Source organism: Amyelois transitella, chromosome 6 (assembly GCF_032362555.1).
Source record: "Amyelois transitella isolate CPQ chromosome 6, ilAmyTran1.1, whole genome shotgun sequence".
Taxonomy (NCBI): Eukaryota; Metazoa; Arthropoda; class Insecta; order Lepidoptera; family Pyralidae; genus Amyelois; species Amyelois transitella.
This window is the reverse complement of record NC_083509.1, coordinates 783,504-798,371: the sequence shown is the minus strand read 5'-3', so window position 1 is coordinate 798,371 and position 14,868 is coordinate 783,504.

Sequence of the window (14,868 nt, the reverse complement as noted above, 5' to 3'; positions counted from 1 at the left end):
GGTAACGAGATGGGGTGATGCTATTCTTTTTTTTTATTGGTGCCGGGAACCACACGGCATTAAACTTATACATGCGGTTACCTGATTGTGCAGATGGAGATTAACTATATTCTTTTTTTATAAAGATGTCAATTGACGGAGGTCAAGCCTACATAGACTCTACAGTGAATGGGACGCCCTTATCTCCTGGAAAGGAGATGTGGTTCGCCCACAAGCTGGAGGGATTCCACATAGCTCAGGATGCCCTCAATCTGAACCGTGAGCTGCGTGGGTGCAGGCTGGTCAATGAAAAACTCACCTTCTTTCCTATATATCATAAGTATCAATTTTATGTACATACCTACATAATATAGTGTGTTGATGGGTGATCGGGACACAAGTAAAAGAAGTACGAGCTGTGTTGTAACTAACTTTTATTTGATTATAAGGGAACTTATATACTAGTAATACACGTCACCCTCCTAAGTGGGTGGTTGGATGTTTACATTTAATAATAAAATAAAATATTAATTCAAATAGCGGTGCCTCAAAAGAGTACCTAACATTCCGATGTACGGATCTTAAATATAAACAATAATGTTTTATCAACTATGCCTTATAAGGACTTGCATGCATTCCAAACTATGACATCATAATATAACCAATGTCTTTAATATTTAATTTATTATATCTTAAGTGATACCTATACTACATCTCCACCGATTACAAAAAAAAATATATGTATGTATATATATATTTTTTTTTATTATCATTATTTTTTTATTTTTTTTTAACTAGTACAATTAGTATCGGGTATATATCTCTTAGTACGATTCTTATGAACTACATCTATCTTGCCATTTTTTATTATCTCTACATTTGGACTTAACTCTCTCACAACTTTATATGGACCTGAAAATATGCTAGTAAACTTATTTCTATTTTCATTTCTTATAAGTATGTCATCATTTGGTTTATATACTGTTGGCTTAATATACTTATCATACTTTTCTTTTCTTACAATTTTAGACTTAATTAAATTTTCCCTAGCATCTCTTTGAGATATTTGAAGCCTATAACGAAGTTCCATTGGATAATTTTCATGATTATACAGAGGTTCAATCTGAGATGTTAAATTACTAGGTAGGTTACACTTTTTACCAAATACTAATTCAAATGGTGTAAATTTTGTCTCAGTATGAACTGAAGTATTGTAAGCGAAGCACCAAAATGGTAGCCACTTACTCCAATGTTCTGGATTATTATCAGTTTGTATTCGAAGATAAGCGCCAAGACTTTTATGGGTGTTTTCTAATGCCCCAATACTTTGATGATGATATGCTGTAGATGTATTCTTTTTTATTTGTAACAATTTGCATACTTCTTGAAAAATAGTTGAAGTGAATTCGGAACCCCTGTCGGTTGTTATCATTTCTGGAACACCATAACGTAGTATAAAATTACTTACTAGAGTTTCAGCGATTTCTTTTGAACCTTTCGTCACTAATGGGTAGGCTTCAATATATTTCGTTAAGTCGCATTGAAGGGTTAAAATGTAAGAAAAGTTCTTTGTATCTGTGTCTAAGGGTCCAACAACATCTAAGAAAATTTTCTGGAATGCAGTGCTGGCTGTGGTTGTGATAGTCATAGGTTCCTTAGTATACAAAGAAAACTTTTCTTTTTGACATTTAGAACATTTTTTCACAAAATTTTTAATATCGTCTTCTAGTCCTATCCAAAAATAACGTCTTTTTATATTGTTATACATTCTTTTAATCCCTGCGTGACCGCTAGTGGGTAGTAAATGGAAATCATTTAATATTACCTTCTTATCGTCTTTATTTTCTACTCTTGATACATTTTTTAGTATACATAACTGTGGACTAGTCCAATTAACATCGTTTTTTATTTCATTAGCTAGCTTTTCTACTATCATTTTATTGTTATTATCTTTAATAACAGTTATTTGATTTATTTTCCATTTTTCACATGCTATACCAAGTTCCTTCACAAGGGTATCTCGTACCTTTTGTTCTGAGGAAAGTGGTTTAATATAAAGAGTATTTTGATTTTTAACGTATGTAAAATTTCCTAGTTCTTGAATATCATAGTTTTTACTGCGCATTAATGCTTTTATTTTTCTGAGCTCAGTAACGTTTAGAAAACGTAATTCGACACATCCATTTATTTTGGAGTTAATATCTACAACTTTCGGGTGATCAGTCCTACAGTTGTTCTCCTGATTCATATTTTGGCTCGATTGTTTTGCCATTCTATTTCTCATTGCTCTCGTCATGACATTTATACATTCATTCATTTCTTTTAAATCTTTAACAGTGATTTTCGTACGTGATAAAGCATCTGCCACTATGTTTTCTTTTCCTTTTATGTACTCTACAGTGAAATCATATTCTTCTAAAAGAAGTCTAAACTTTGTTAAACGACTAGAGGGATCTTTCATGTTAAAAAGATAAATTAAAGGTTTATGATCTGTTTTTATTTTAAAATGTGTACCATATAAATATGGTCTGAAATATTTGATTGCCCATACTATAGCAAGAAGTTCTTTTTCTATGGTAGCATAATTTAGTTCAGATTTATTTAAATTTCGGCTTGCAAAAGCTATTGGGCGATCGTCATTATTTGAAAGAACCGCACCTATAGCATATCCTGATGCATCTGTTTGTAAAATAAATTCGTTGTTTTCACTGAAATTTGGATATTGCAATACCGGCGGGGAACTTATTGCTTTCTTTAAACTACAAAAAGCATTTTGGCAATTCTTGTCCCAATGAAATTTAATATTTTTTTTACTTAACTGGGTTAATGGGTAAGCCTTTTCTGCGAACTTGGGTATAAATTTCCTGTAATAATTTGCCAAAGCAACAAAACTTTTTACCTCTTTTTCGTTGTTTGGTGTTGGGTAATTACGAATCGCTTCTATTTTGCCTGGATCTGGTAAAATTCCTTCAGCTGTTACTACATGACCTAAGTATAGTAGTTCCTTCTTTAGGAACTCGCATTTTACTGGATTTAATTTCAAGTTAACTTTTCTTAATCTTTCAAGAACACTTATTAAATTACTATTATGATTTTCTAAATTTCGGCCGAAAACCACTATATCATCTAAATACACGAAGCATTTTTCGTACGTTAAACCTGACATAGCTAATGTTATCATTCTGCTAAATGCACCTGGGCTAATTTTTAGACCCATAGGTAATCGAGTCATTTGATACTGGCCTGAGCAAAACGCTGTAAATTTTCTTGATTCTTTTTCGAGTTCCTGTTGGTAATAACCAGAAAAAAGATCTAAATGACTGAAATAAATAGAACCAGATAAGGAATCTAATATTTCGGTTATGTTAGGCAGAGGGAATTTATCATCCTGGATCCTGTCATTAAGTTTTCTGTAATCAATAACAAGGCGCCATTTCTTTTCGCCCGATGGATCAACTTTCTTTGGTACTAATAATACGGGACTAGACCATTCACTTCTTGTTGGTTCTATTATTCCATCCTTTAACATTTTATCTATTTGTTTATCTAATTCTTTTTTTTGTGTTTGTGGCAACCTATAATTTTTTGTATATACTGGATCAATATTTGGTTTTAATTGTATCGACTGTTTACATAATGTTGTGACGGTTAATTTATCATTTGGTAATTGAAAAACATCGGCGTATTTGGCACATATTTTATTTAATTCCTTTTTTTCTTCCGTATTTAAATGATTGAAATTCAACTGAGTAAACAACGTTTTAACTCTATCAGCATTAATTTCATTAGGTTTTTCGAATTTGCAATAATTGTAATCATCAAGGTCGTGTACTGTGGTATTTATTTTGTCTAATTTTATTTCTTTATTCGTAGTATTTAAAATTAAGATAGGTATTTTTCCATCAATAGGTTTGGCAATAGTGCTAGCGATAAATACTCCTTCATTTAATTCTTTAGCACAAACTACACAATCTTTATTTATGTTACATCTCACATATACAATAGATTCTGAACGTGGTGTTAATGTGTAACATGACTTATTCTTTAATTTTAACGTTATTAATTTGCGATTATTCAATGCAATCGAAATTGTATCTGTTTCATAATTAAGTATGGCTTTATTTTTGTATAAGAAATCATGTCCAAGAATGCCTGTTGTAATACATGGTAAGGAATTGAAAACATAAACCTTTTGAGTAATAACGTCATTCCCTAATTGTAATCGTAAATAAGTATATCCTATTGCTTTTATATTACCTCCAATTCCACAGATTTGTAAATCACTAAAATGCATTTTTATGTTATGTTTCTTAATATATTCATATTTAATTGCTGATATCGTGGCTCCTGAGTCAATCAACCAAGTGTTTAAGTTACCATTACAATATAACTCTATAGTAATTGAATTGCCGATTGTAAATATGTGATTATTATTCACGAAAAAACTCATCAAGTTGTAAATTCTCTTCACTATTTATATTACCTGATGTACTACTAAGCATGTTAATATTTCCCGTATTTTTATATGTATTTTGATGATTGCTCCTATTGTTTTGATATCTATTGATACCTCTATTAATACCTCTATTGTATCCACTTGAAGTATTTCTTCCCCGGAAACTTTTTGATGCGTTATAACCTCGTTGAAATTTCTGGTTATAGCGCATATTATTACTGTTATTTCGATTTGTAGTAGTATTGAATGTCTTATAATAATTTCCCCTGAAATTACCTCTCTGTTGATTATTGCCTACTGCATGACGATAGGTTCCTCTATGTGTGTTATTACGATAGAATAAACTTACACCTTCAGGTGCTCCTGGTGCAGTTGTTTCTTCATCTACTGCTGCCTGAATGGCATCTTTAAGGGAGTCAAAATTTCTAGCTGCGATTATGGTGCTAATCCTACGATTTCGCAACCCATCAGCAAATTTTTTAATTGCCATTTTCTCATTAATTGCTCTTAATGTTTTATAGTCATCGGAATTACCATTGGCTTGTGCAATTGTTAATTTAACGAAAAGTTCCGATAATTCTTGTCCAAATTCGGAAATAGATACACTATTTTGTCTTGCGTTATGTAATTTTGTTTGTACTGCGTTAGCACTTTTTTTTGCAAGTAAATTACTCTTCATATCATTCAACAATGCGACAATAGTAGGATAGTCATTATTTAGTTTTAGTATCGCGGATTGTGTTAACCTGCTTTTTAAAATAAATTGTATCAATTTTGATATACACTCCGGTTTAGTTAACATTGAGCTATAGTACTCAATATTATCAATTAATTGTTGAATAGCTTTTTCATCCTCTGTCATTACAGGTATTAATCCTAAAGCTGTTTTAATATTAAAAGTTTCCATGTCTTCTTGATTCTTTTCAGTAAATAAATTTTTAATGTTATCATATAAATCTATGTATATTGCACTTACTTTATTAATGTTTTTTACTACTTTTTCGTCAATAGTACCAGATTTTATAAGATCACTATAATTTTTAATTAATTCATTAAATTTTAAATAATTTTGTTCCACGTCTTTAATTTTTATCTCTAAATTCTGAGTTTTACGTCGTGCTGGTCCCAATTTAATTAAATACGTTCTAATATCTTTTAACCCTTCAATTAACTGTTCTATATCTGCCATAGATCTTACTCACTTTTATAAAGTAAATTGATGATACATAATATAAGAACATAATTAATGAATATAAAGGCTAGTTAATATACTTACAATTTATATCACCTAGAGTCCATAGGTGCACTTTTCACACGCACTTTAACACTTTTCACCACTCAGCATATGTGCTGTCTCTTTCCCACACGATTTTCCATATAAATAATAACTTTCCCTCGTAGATTACGGACATCTGGGCTATACCTTTAGTCCCATCTTCAAACTCTACGTCCAATAGTCTAGAAATATCCGCAAATATTTTTGCTGTCATATTCTCGGGACTCCACCGATAGTGACCTTTTTGTCCTTCCACATATGTTACTATCGCTGTGCGCCCTTCTTCCTTGGTAACGTTTGTGCCTTGACAAAAGAGATTATACGACTCACACAATATCTTTATTTCTTCTTCTACGGCCTTAATGTATCTTTCCATTTTAGTTTCTTACTTGTTGTTTAAATATTTCTCCCTGTGCACGTTTCTCAATTCTTTTGTTTAAACAGGTATTGATATAACGAATCAATACAAAAATGATAATTAGAAATCCAGCAACTACCACAATACAGAGGTATAAATTTATATTATTAAGTCCTTGGCTTAAATAATGTTGCTCAATTAAATTGTTTTTTCCCAATTGAGTATAAATCTCGGGAGGTGTGCTAGAGGCAGGCGGGACTGGAGCAGTTTGATGATTCCCCATTGTAAATTACATATCGAGATAGATTGGAATTTAGTCGTATACTATATTTGGAAGGTCCTCTCAGATTCGAGCTAAGTAACTGGACGCGCGCGCACTGGCAGGGTCGCCATGTGTTGATGGGTGATCGGGACACAAGTAAAAGAAGTACGAGCTGTGTTGTAACTAACTTTTATTTGATTATAAGGGAACTTATATACTAGTAATACACGTCACCCTCCTAAGTGGGTGGTTGGATGTTTACATTTAATAATAAAATAAAATATTAATTCAAATAGCGGTGCCTCAAAAGAGTACCTAACATTCCGATGTACGGATCTTAAATATAAACAATAATGTTTTATCAACTATGCCTTATAAGGACTTGCATGCATTCCAAACTATGACATCATAATATAACCAATGTCTTTAATATTTAATTTATTATATCTTAAGTGATACCTATACTACAATAGTCACATATAGTGCCGTGTGGTACCCGGCACCCATACAAAAAAGAATAGGACCACTTCATCTCTTTCCCATGGATGTCGTAAAAGGCGACTAAGGGATAGGCTTATAAACTTGGGGTTCTTCTGTTTAGGCGATGGGCTAGCAACCTGTCACTATTTGGATCTCAATTCCATCATTGAGCCGAGCAGCTGAACGTGGCCATTCAGTTTTTTCGGGACCGTTGGCTCTGTCTACTCCGTAAGGGATATGGACGTGACTATATGTATGTATGTACAGATTAACAGAACCAACAGTATTAAAACGACTGAAAGGCCACGTTTAACAGATGAAAGTGAGATTCAAATAGTGACAGGTTGCTAGTCCATCGCCTAAAAGAAGAATCTCAAGTTTATAAACCCATCCCTTAGTCGCCTTCTACGACATTTTATAAAATTTTACGCAGGAAATACTGCCAGCTTGAATGTGAACTTCACCACGTGCTGACACAATGTCATTGTGGGATGTATACCCATCCCCTGCCGCCTGGAGCGCCGAATTGCAACGCCAGACAATTACCCTGCGCTAGAAATGCTTTAGGTCAGTCTTTTTGTATTTTTCTAACGGTTACATACATACACCTGTCACTATTTGAATCTCAATTCTATCATTAAGCCAAACAGCTGAACGTGGCCTATCAGTCTTTTCAAGACTGTTGGCTCTGTCTACCCCGTAAGGAATAAAGACGTGATCATATATACATATGGTTACACATGTAGTTGCCTGAATGTGCATGTTTCCTCACGTTGTTTTCCGTCGCCGTAGGAACATCGGTTAGTATTCAAACTAATGTACATAAATACATACATACATATGGTCACGTCTATATCCCTTGCTGGGTAGACAGAGCCAACAGTCTTGAAAAGACTGAATGGCCACGTTCGGCTATTTGGCTTAATGATAGAATTGAGATTCAAATAGTGACAGGTTGTTAGCCCATCGCCTTAAAAAAGAATCCCAGGTTTGTAAGCCTATCCCTTAGTCGCCTTTTACGACATCCATGGGAAAGAGATGGAGTGGTCTTATTCTTGTTTGTATTGGTGCCGGGACCACTAATCTTGCGGGGTAGACAGATCCACCAGCTAAATAGCTATGTGCTACGTGGCCATTCAGTCTTTTCAAGAGAAAAGACTGAACGGCCATGTTCAGCTATTTGGCTTAATGATAGAATTGAGATTCAAATAGTGACAGTAAAACCTGCCATTAGCATTCAATGTGATGATATTTCATCTTTATGGTTCAGGGTTTTCATTCAACTTTATGTTCATCAAAAAATATTGTTTTCCAGCAAGATTCTACAAGGGCGCCTGTCCGTGCGTCCACACCTGTGACGTAGATAATGACGACGTGGAAATAAGTTCATTCCGCTTAATACACCATAATGCTTGTATAGACTCATTTTAGTAAGTATTCTTCTATTTTAAGATGAATTTAGATACACATACTACGTGTTTATTAATAGCGCCGTGTGATTTCCTGCATTTCAGAGTCTCTTTCCACGGATATCGTAAAAGGCGACTAAGGGATACAACATACATACATATAATCACGCCTATATCCCTTGCGGGGTAGACGGAGCCAACAGTTTTAAAAGGACTGATAGGCCACGTTCAGCTGTTTGGCTTAATGATAGAATTGAGATTCAAATAGTGACAGGTTGCTAGCTTGTCACCTAAAAGAAGAATCCCATGTTTACATGCATATCCCTTAGTCGCCTTCTACGACATCCATGAGGAAGAGATGGAGTGGGCCTATTCTTTTTTCTAATGGTGCCAGGAACCACACGGCGACTAAGGGATAGACTTATAAATTTGGGATTCATCTTGTCAACGATGGGCTAGCAACTTGTCACTATTTGAATCTCAATCCCATCATAAAGCGATACAACTAACGTGGTATTCGTACCTTTTATTCTATTCAATACTTTTGGCTCTGTTTACAAAAGACTGAAAGGCCACATTTAATTGGATATAAATAAATTAATGAAGTTACACTTTCCAACAACTTCGAGAACAGTCTAAAAGTTACGTAGTACCTACGTTAATTACGTCCTATTCTTTTTTGTATTGGTGCCGGGAACCACACGGCATTAAACTTATACATTACGATTACCTGTTTGTGCAGATGGAGATTAACTATATTCTTTTTTTATAAAGATGTCAATAGACGGTGGACAAGCTTACATAGACTCCACAGTGAATGGTACCTACGTTAATTTCAATTTTCACTCATAACTCACAAACCATCCGCCTACGTCTTGCGTAATAACAATCTATTTAGGGAATGAATGAATGGATGGGCCATATCATCTCCGTCACAAAACCTTCGTAGTACCCACGTTGTAGTTCAGACGCCAATGACCATCAAACAAATAAATGACCCCGTTTCATAGAAATAACACCACTAGTCCTGATTTATATTTTTGACGAAATAAAACTCTGGACACGATAAATAGATGTGTATTCGGTTAGTGTTAAAAAAAAAATGGGGAAGATATTTCGTTTTTTTTTTCGAAATTGCGCACAGATAACTAATTTGCGTCAACAATAAAATTCAAATTGAGGATATCAAAAACCGGTCATAGTAGGAACATATATGTCAGAAAGATGATAGTGGGCGAAATTGATAACATGAGGAAGTGAGAGATAAATTCAAATTCAAAATTTTTGTTCATTATTATGCGACACTTCATATCACTTAACAATTGTCATAACTTTTGGTTTCACAACATTGGTTGACGTCAAATAAATTACTTAAAACTAAGTTTACTGCCGCTTCCAAAGCGTCAGTGCAGAGGAAGCGGTAACAAACTGATATGTATAGGAACTGTGGTTCACGAAGAATAAGCCTGTTCCTTCGTATATCAATTGTTTGTTAATTTTGTTCAGAGGACACCCAAGATAATCCTACTAATATTTTAAATGCGAAACTTTGTGAGTATGTCAGGATGACATCCTATAGGTATGTATACGTACGGATATTTGTAACTCTTTCACGCAAAAACTACTGAATCGATTTCGATGAAAGGTATGGAGGTAGCTGAAGATCCAGAATAACATATAGGATACCTACTTTTTATCCCTAAGTTCCCGCGAGATTGATAGGGTTACCATGCGGACGAAGTCGCAGTAGTATTATACTATCATACTAGTTTTATACTAGAGTTCTTTATATTATTATAAAAAACCCTAGTATTCTAAATACACTATTTTCACCAACAGTGAGGGGCTTGACTTCTCCAAAACCAGCGTGGTCCGAGTGTTTGAAAGACGACGGGAAGTCAAAACCAAATTACGAAGGGCTTATTATTCCTTCGAAGATCTTTTTGGTGAGTACAGCCATGATTATATAGAAAAAAATACATGGTCATAGTTGTGAAAATTAACAAAATAGAAAATAATCAAAATTTCCGTCTATAAGCATACTTCATAGTCAATAAATCATTCTATATTTTTGAAAGGCCAATCTGGCATAAGAATGAAGCTATCGATTCAAGTAACCACAAATCTTCTCAACATTCAAGATTCTTTTCTAACAAAAATATCATTTTCATTTGGAAAAATTCATCTCCATTCATGAAAATTCTTTTCAGGACAATTGGGCGGAATCTTCAATGTATTTTTTGGATGTAGCCTTCTCAGCATTTTTGAAATAATTCAAATTATCAAATATGCATACAGATCTAGCAGAGACAAAAAGCAGAAATCAAAGAAATATTTGGAAATTAAAAAGCAAGAAGAAAGGAAAGCGAAAAATGAAAAAGTTGTTGTTAAAAAAACCATTAACAAAAGTAGAAAGAAAAAAGTAAAATTTTATTACGTTAGTATTATTTTAATACCTCTCTTTCTTTTAGGCGATGGACTAGCAACCTGTCACTATTTGAATCTCAATTCTATCATTAAGCCAAATAGCTGAACATTTGTAAAATGTCAATGATTAATCGTTTTTTTTTTAATTTTAGAAGTACATATTTATTACATAAGGTAAAAGCACCTATTACGGAGGTATTTCGCAACATTTGAAAGTAAGAAGCAAAAATAAGCATAAGTAAGTATTTTTAAAGGTTCCAAACAAAATTATTATCTAAAATGGAATTTAAATTTTGTATTGCTGTTGAGTCTTAGTATCCTTTCATGCGATTTCTTATTTAAAAAAAATATTTAAAAAGGCAGGTCGATTTTCCCTAATACGGAGGTATGATTTTGGTCAGAGCCTATTACTGCGGTAGACGGCTCCTAATACGGAGGGTCAGAAAGTACATTAATTTAGGTTCCGTACAAATAATATGAATAACAATAATAGAAATGTGTAAGTACCTTTATTGTAAGTTTTTCGTTCATTGACTATTTAATTACATTATTTCACTTTAATGAAATTAAAGACGACTTTGAATTTAAAGTATATTATTTATTTAAAGTATATATATGTATATATTATTATTTAGTGTTTTCTACACGCGTGTGTACAGCTTTCACGGATTTAACAATATTAAAAATGCAGGTTCATTTAGGAATTAAGTTTTATTTTTTATTACAATTAGTTACTTTGGCTAAGAAATAATGACGAACAATAACAATCATCTAAAATCTTTCAAAAATCAACACTTCGTAGAGGAACAAAAAGTAACAATAATGAAATATTTATAACATCAGTCTTTCAAAAACTAACACTCCGCAGAGGATAGTAAACTGTAACTAAAAGTTTTACATATTAAAAAATAATCACTTTAGTAATGGTAAGTGAACTTAATATAAGATACCTAAGTAAAGTTTAGGGTCAATTCAGGCTGCAGTTACAGTGGTCGACAGCAGCCCGAAGAGCATTTACAGCTTCGGAAGAATTTTAAACATTCGCTACTAGACTAGCTTCGCTTCAAAACTGCTGGCTGTCGTCAGCAACCGACGCCGCATCAGTCACCAACATTTTTATTTTTTCGAGCGATTACTGGTCTATAAAATAATGAAAATAAAGTTTAAAACTCTTTTAAAACTTGCGTCAATGCTGCCCGCTGCCACTGCTGCCTGAATTGAGCTATGAAAAAATGAAAAGAACAATTACGTAGATTGCATTAATTGATATTAAAATATTTAATTTTTTCAATGTTTTTGATTTTACAAAAAAAAAAAAACATTTATAAAAAATAAGAATAAAATAAAAAAAAATCTAAAATCCTAAAATCTTGTGATTTTCTGTTTAATTAATAAAGCCATAATAGGAAACCATATTACCTAATACAGAGTTACCTGGAAATAACTACCACCGTATTAGGAAAACTACTCGTGTTTTTAATAATCCTAATTCTGACCCATCAAAATTCCGATTAACAAAAGAGTGTAAATTTTTAATCAAACGACAACTATTTTGTGGCTAAGATGTGTAAAACTGAAGTAACAGTTATACACAGGATATTATTTGTGATAAATTAAAACACACCTCTCAATTTTTACCCCTCCTAAGAAACTAACATTTTGTACTCAACAGTTTTATTATTTAACTAGATTTCTAATTGAGAACACATACCTCAGAATATGGTTATTAATTTATGAGATTAATAATTATTTCAATTGAACTTGTAACTGATTCAAAAACTTAATAATTTGAAAGTTATAAACAATTAAATTTTATCAGTATTTTTCCTATTACGGAGTTATACCACCGAGTTAGGATTAGTCTATAAAATTCGTATCCTATTACGGCGGTATTTTATTTCTTATTTTTTGGGTAAAAACTGAGTTACAAACGTGAAACAAGCTATTTAATTTAAAAATTTAAAAGTAGGGAAATGCTATAAGTTATTCATAAACAAACTTGAATGGCTTATTAATACGAAAAATTGCCTTTGTAAATATTAGTGTACTTAATTTTGTTGTTCCGTGTTTGTATGAAAACACCTGTCCCGTCGATGCCGTGACACAAACTGATTGATTTTGTTGTGTTGCCAATGTGTTGTAGTTGCAAATGTCAGTTAAGTCGTGACGTAATAAATTTAGAATAACACATTTGCGTTATGATGTACTTACACTGAATAGAACAGGAATAAAACTAAGAAATATAAATACCACCGTAATTGGAAGCGATTTTGACTACCGCCGTATTAGGAGCTTTTACCTTACATATGATTACTGCAAATACAACTAATATTTATATTTATTAATAATATTTAAAAAAAAACTATTGATTCATATTATTATAATCTAACATTATTCAAATTTCTATTCATTCAATATCGATTCCGGTCAAATGGTTTTCATTTAAAGTCATTACAATACGCAAATGTCCTTTCCTACTCGGTGAATAGTTGAAATTTTGGAGTTGATTTGACAAAGGTAGTGTTTTAATTAAAGATACGGAATCCGTACCTCGTCACCTATCTGATCAACTTTATTCATTACCAAGTTTTGGATTCGGCCGGCCCAGATCACAGTCGCTCGGATTGTTCAAATATTTTCAGTTTGAATAATATTATGGGGATAAAGTAAATCTTTTTTGGTATTTCTGCTTGATTTCTCACAGATTATCGGCCGGTTCTTTTTGTAGACACATTGATTGCGAGTAACAACTAATAGTATTTCTCTTCGTCCTAGCGTTAAGCCCACTTAATTCACTTTAATAACTCTCTTCATGCAAACTCGTCGGTTTCGGGTACTTGACCTGACCTTTTGCCAGAACGTCTCCGATTTGATCAAGGTTCGTTTGTCTTAGCCTTCCCACTCCACCAGTCCCATTCGCACTGTATTTTTACATACATGTATGTATAATTTATGTAATTTTATGTATTTTTAACAAATTAATTATTGAAATTTTAATTTTCTCTTCTATACCATCCATCCATCCATATTACGTCTGTATCCCTTGCGGGGAAGACAGAGCTAGCAGTCTTGTAAGACTGACAGGCCACGTTCAACTGTTTGGCCTTATGATAGAATCGAGACTCAAATAGTGACAGGTCGCTAGTCCATCACCTATGAGAAAAATCCCAAGTTTATACGTCTATCCCTTAGTCGTCTTTTCGGCATCCATGGGAAAGAGATATTCTTTTTATATTGGTGCTTTTTATATACGTTTTATGTACTAGCCGTGTGGTTTTATAAGTGTTATATACATATCTATATCTATACGTTAGCTTATACTGATTTCTATGGCTTTACCTGAAGAATAGCTCAAATCAAATTCCAGCAAATCACGGCTAGAACCTTATTGTGACTGAACACCTGGCACCATCTGACACTATTGATAATATCCAACCAATTATGTTGTACTCACGCTTGATGGGATTTTCATGAATTGATTGCAACTTAATTTGGCAGTATTATGCTTTGTCATTATGAGATTTCTAAGCAAAGGAAAAAAAAGCTGGATGGTAATAATGTTCCATTTTAATCTTCTACGTGTTTGAAAAGAAGTACCCCCTTTACCCTAAAATATTGAGAAAAAAACCAGGAGGCAATATGGAATCATTCACAATATTATCGTGAATATGTATTATATCCGCTGCTTTCTTTTCAATACAGTTTGGAAAAAAACAAAGAAAATATTTGTAACTAGAGGCCGCCCGCGACTTCGTACGCATGGAATCAATCCCGCGGGAACTCCAGGATAAAAAGTATATGTAGTAGCCTATATGTCATTCTGGGTCTTCAGCTACCTACATACCGAATTTCATCGTAATCGGTTCGGTAGTTTTTGCGTGAAAGAGTAACAAACATCCATACTGACATACTCACAAACTTTCGCATTTATAATATTAGTAGGATGTATTTTACAACCAAGACTCTTAAACATAAAAGAAATGTATTATCACTTTCCATTTGCGTCTATTTACATGGCTGCCTGGGAAATGAAAGTGCCGACTGCACTACTACAATTGGATCACTAGTTCGATTCCTATTACTGCCTTCAATTGATACTGCTATTAGGCATTGAGGTTATACTACAGAGAAGTCAGATAATTGACTGGCGTTGTTACATTTAAATGAAGGTTTAAAATAAAATGTAGATAGATAGACTCTTTATTGCACCATAAGAATTTT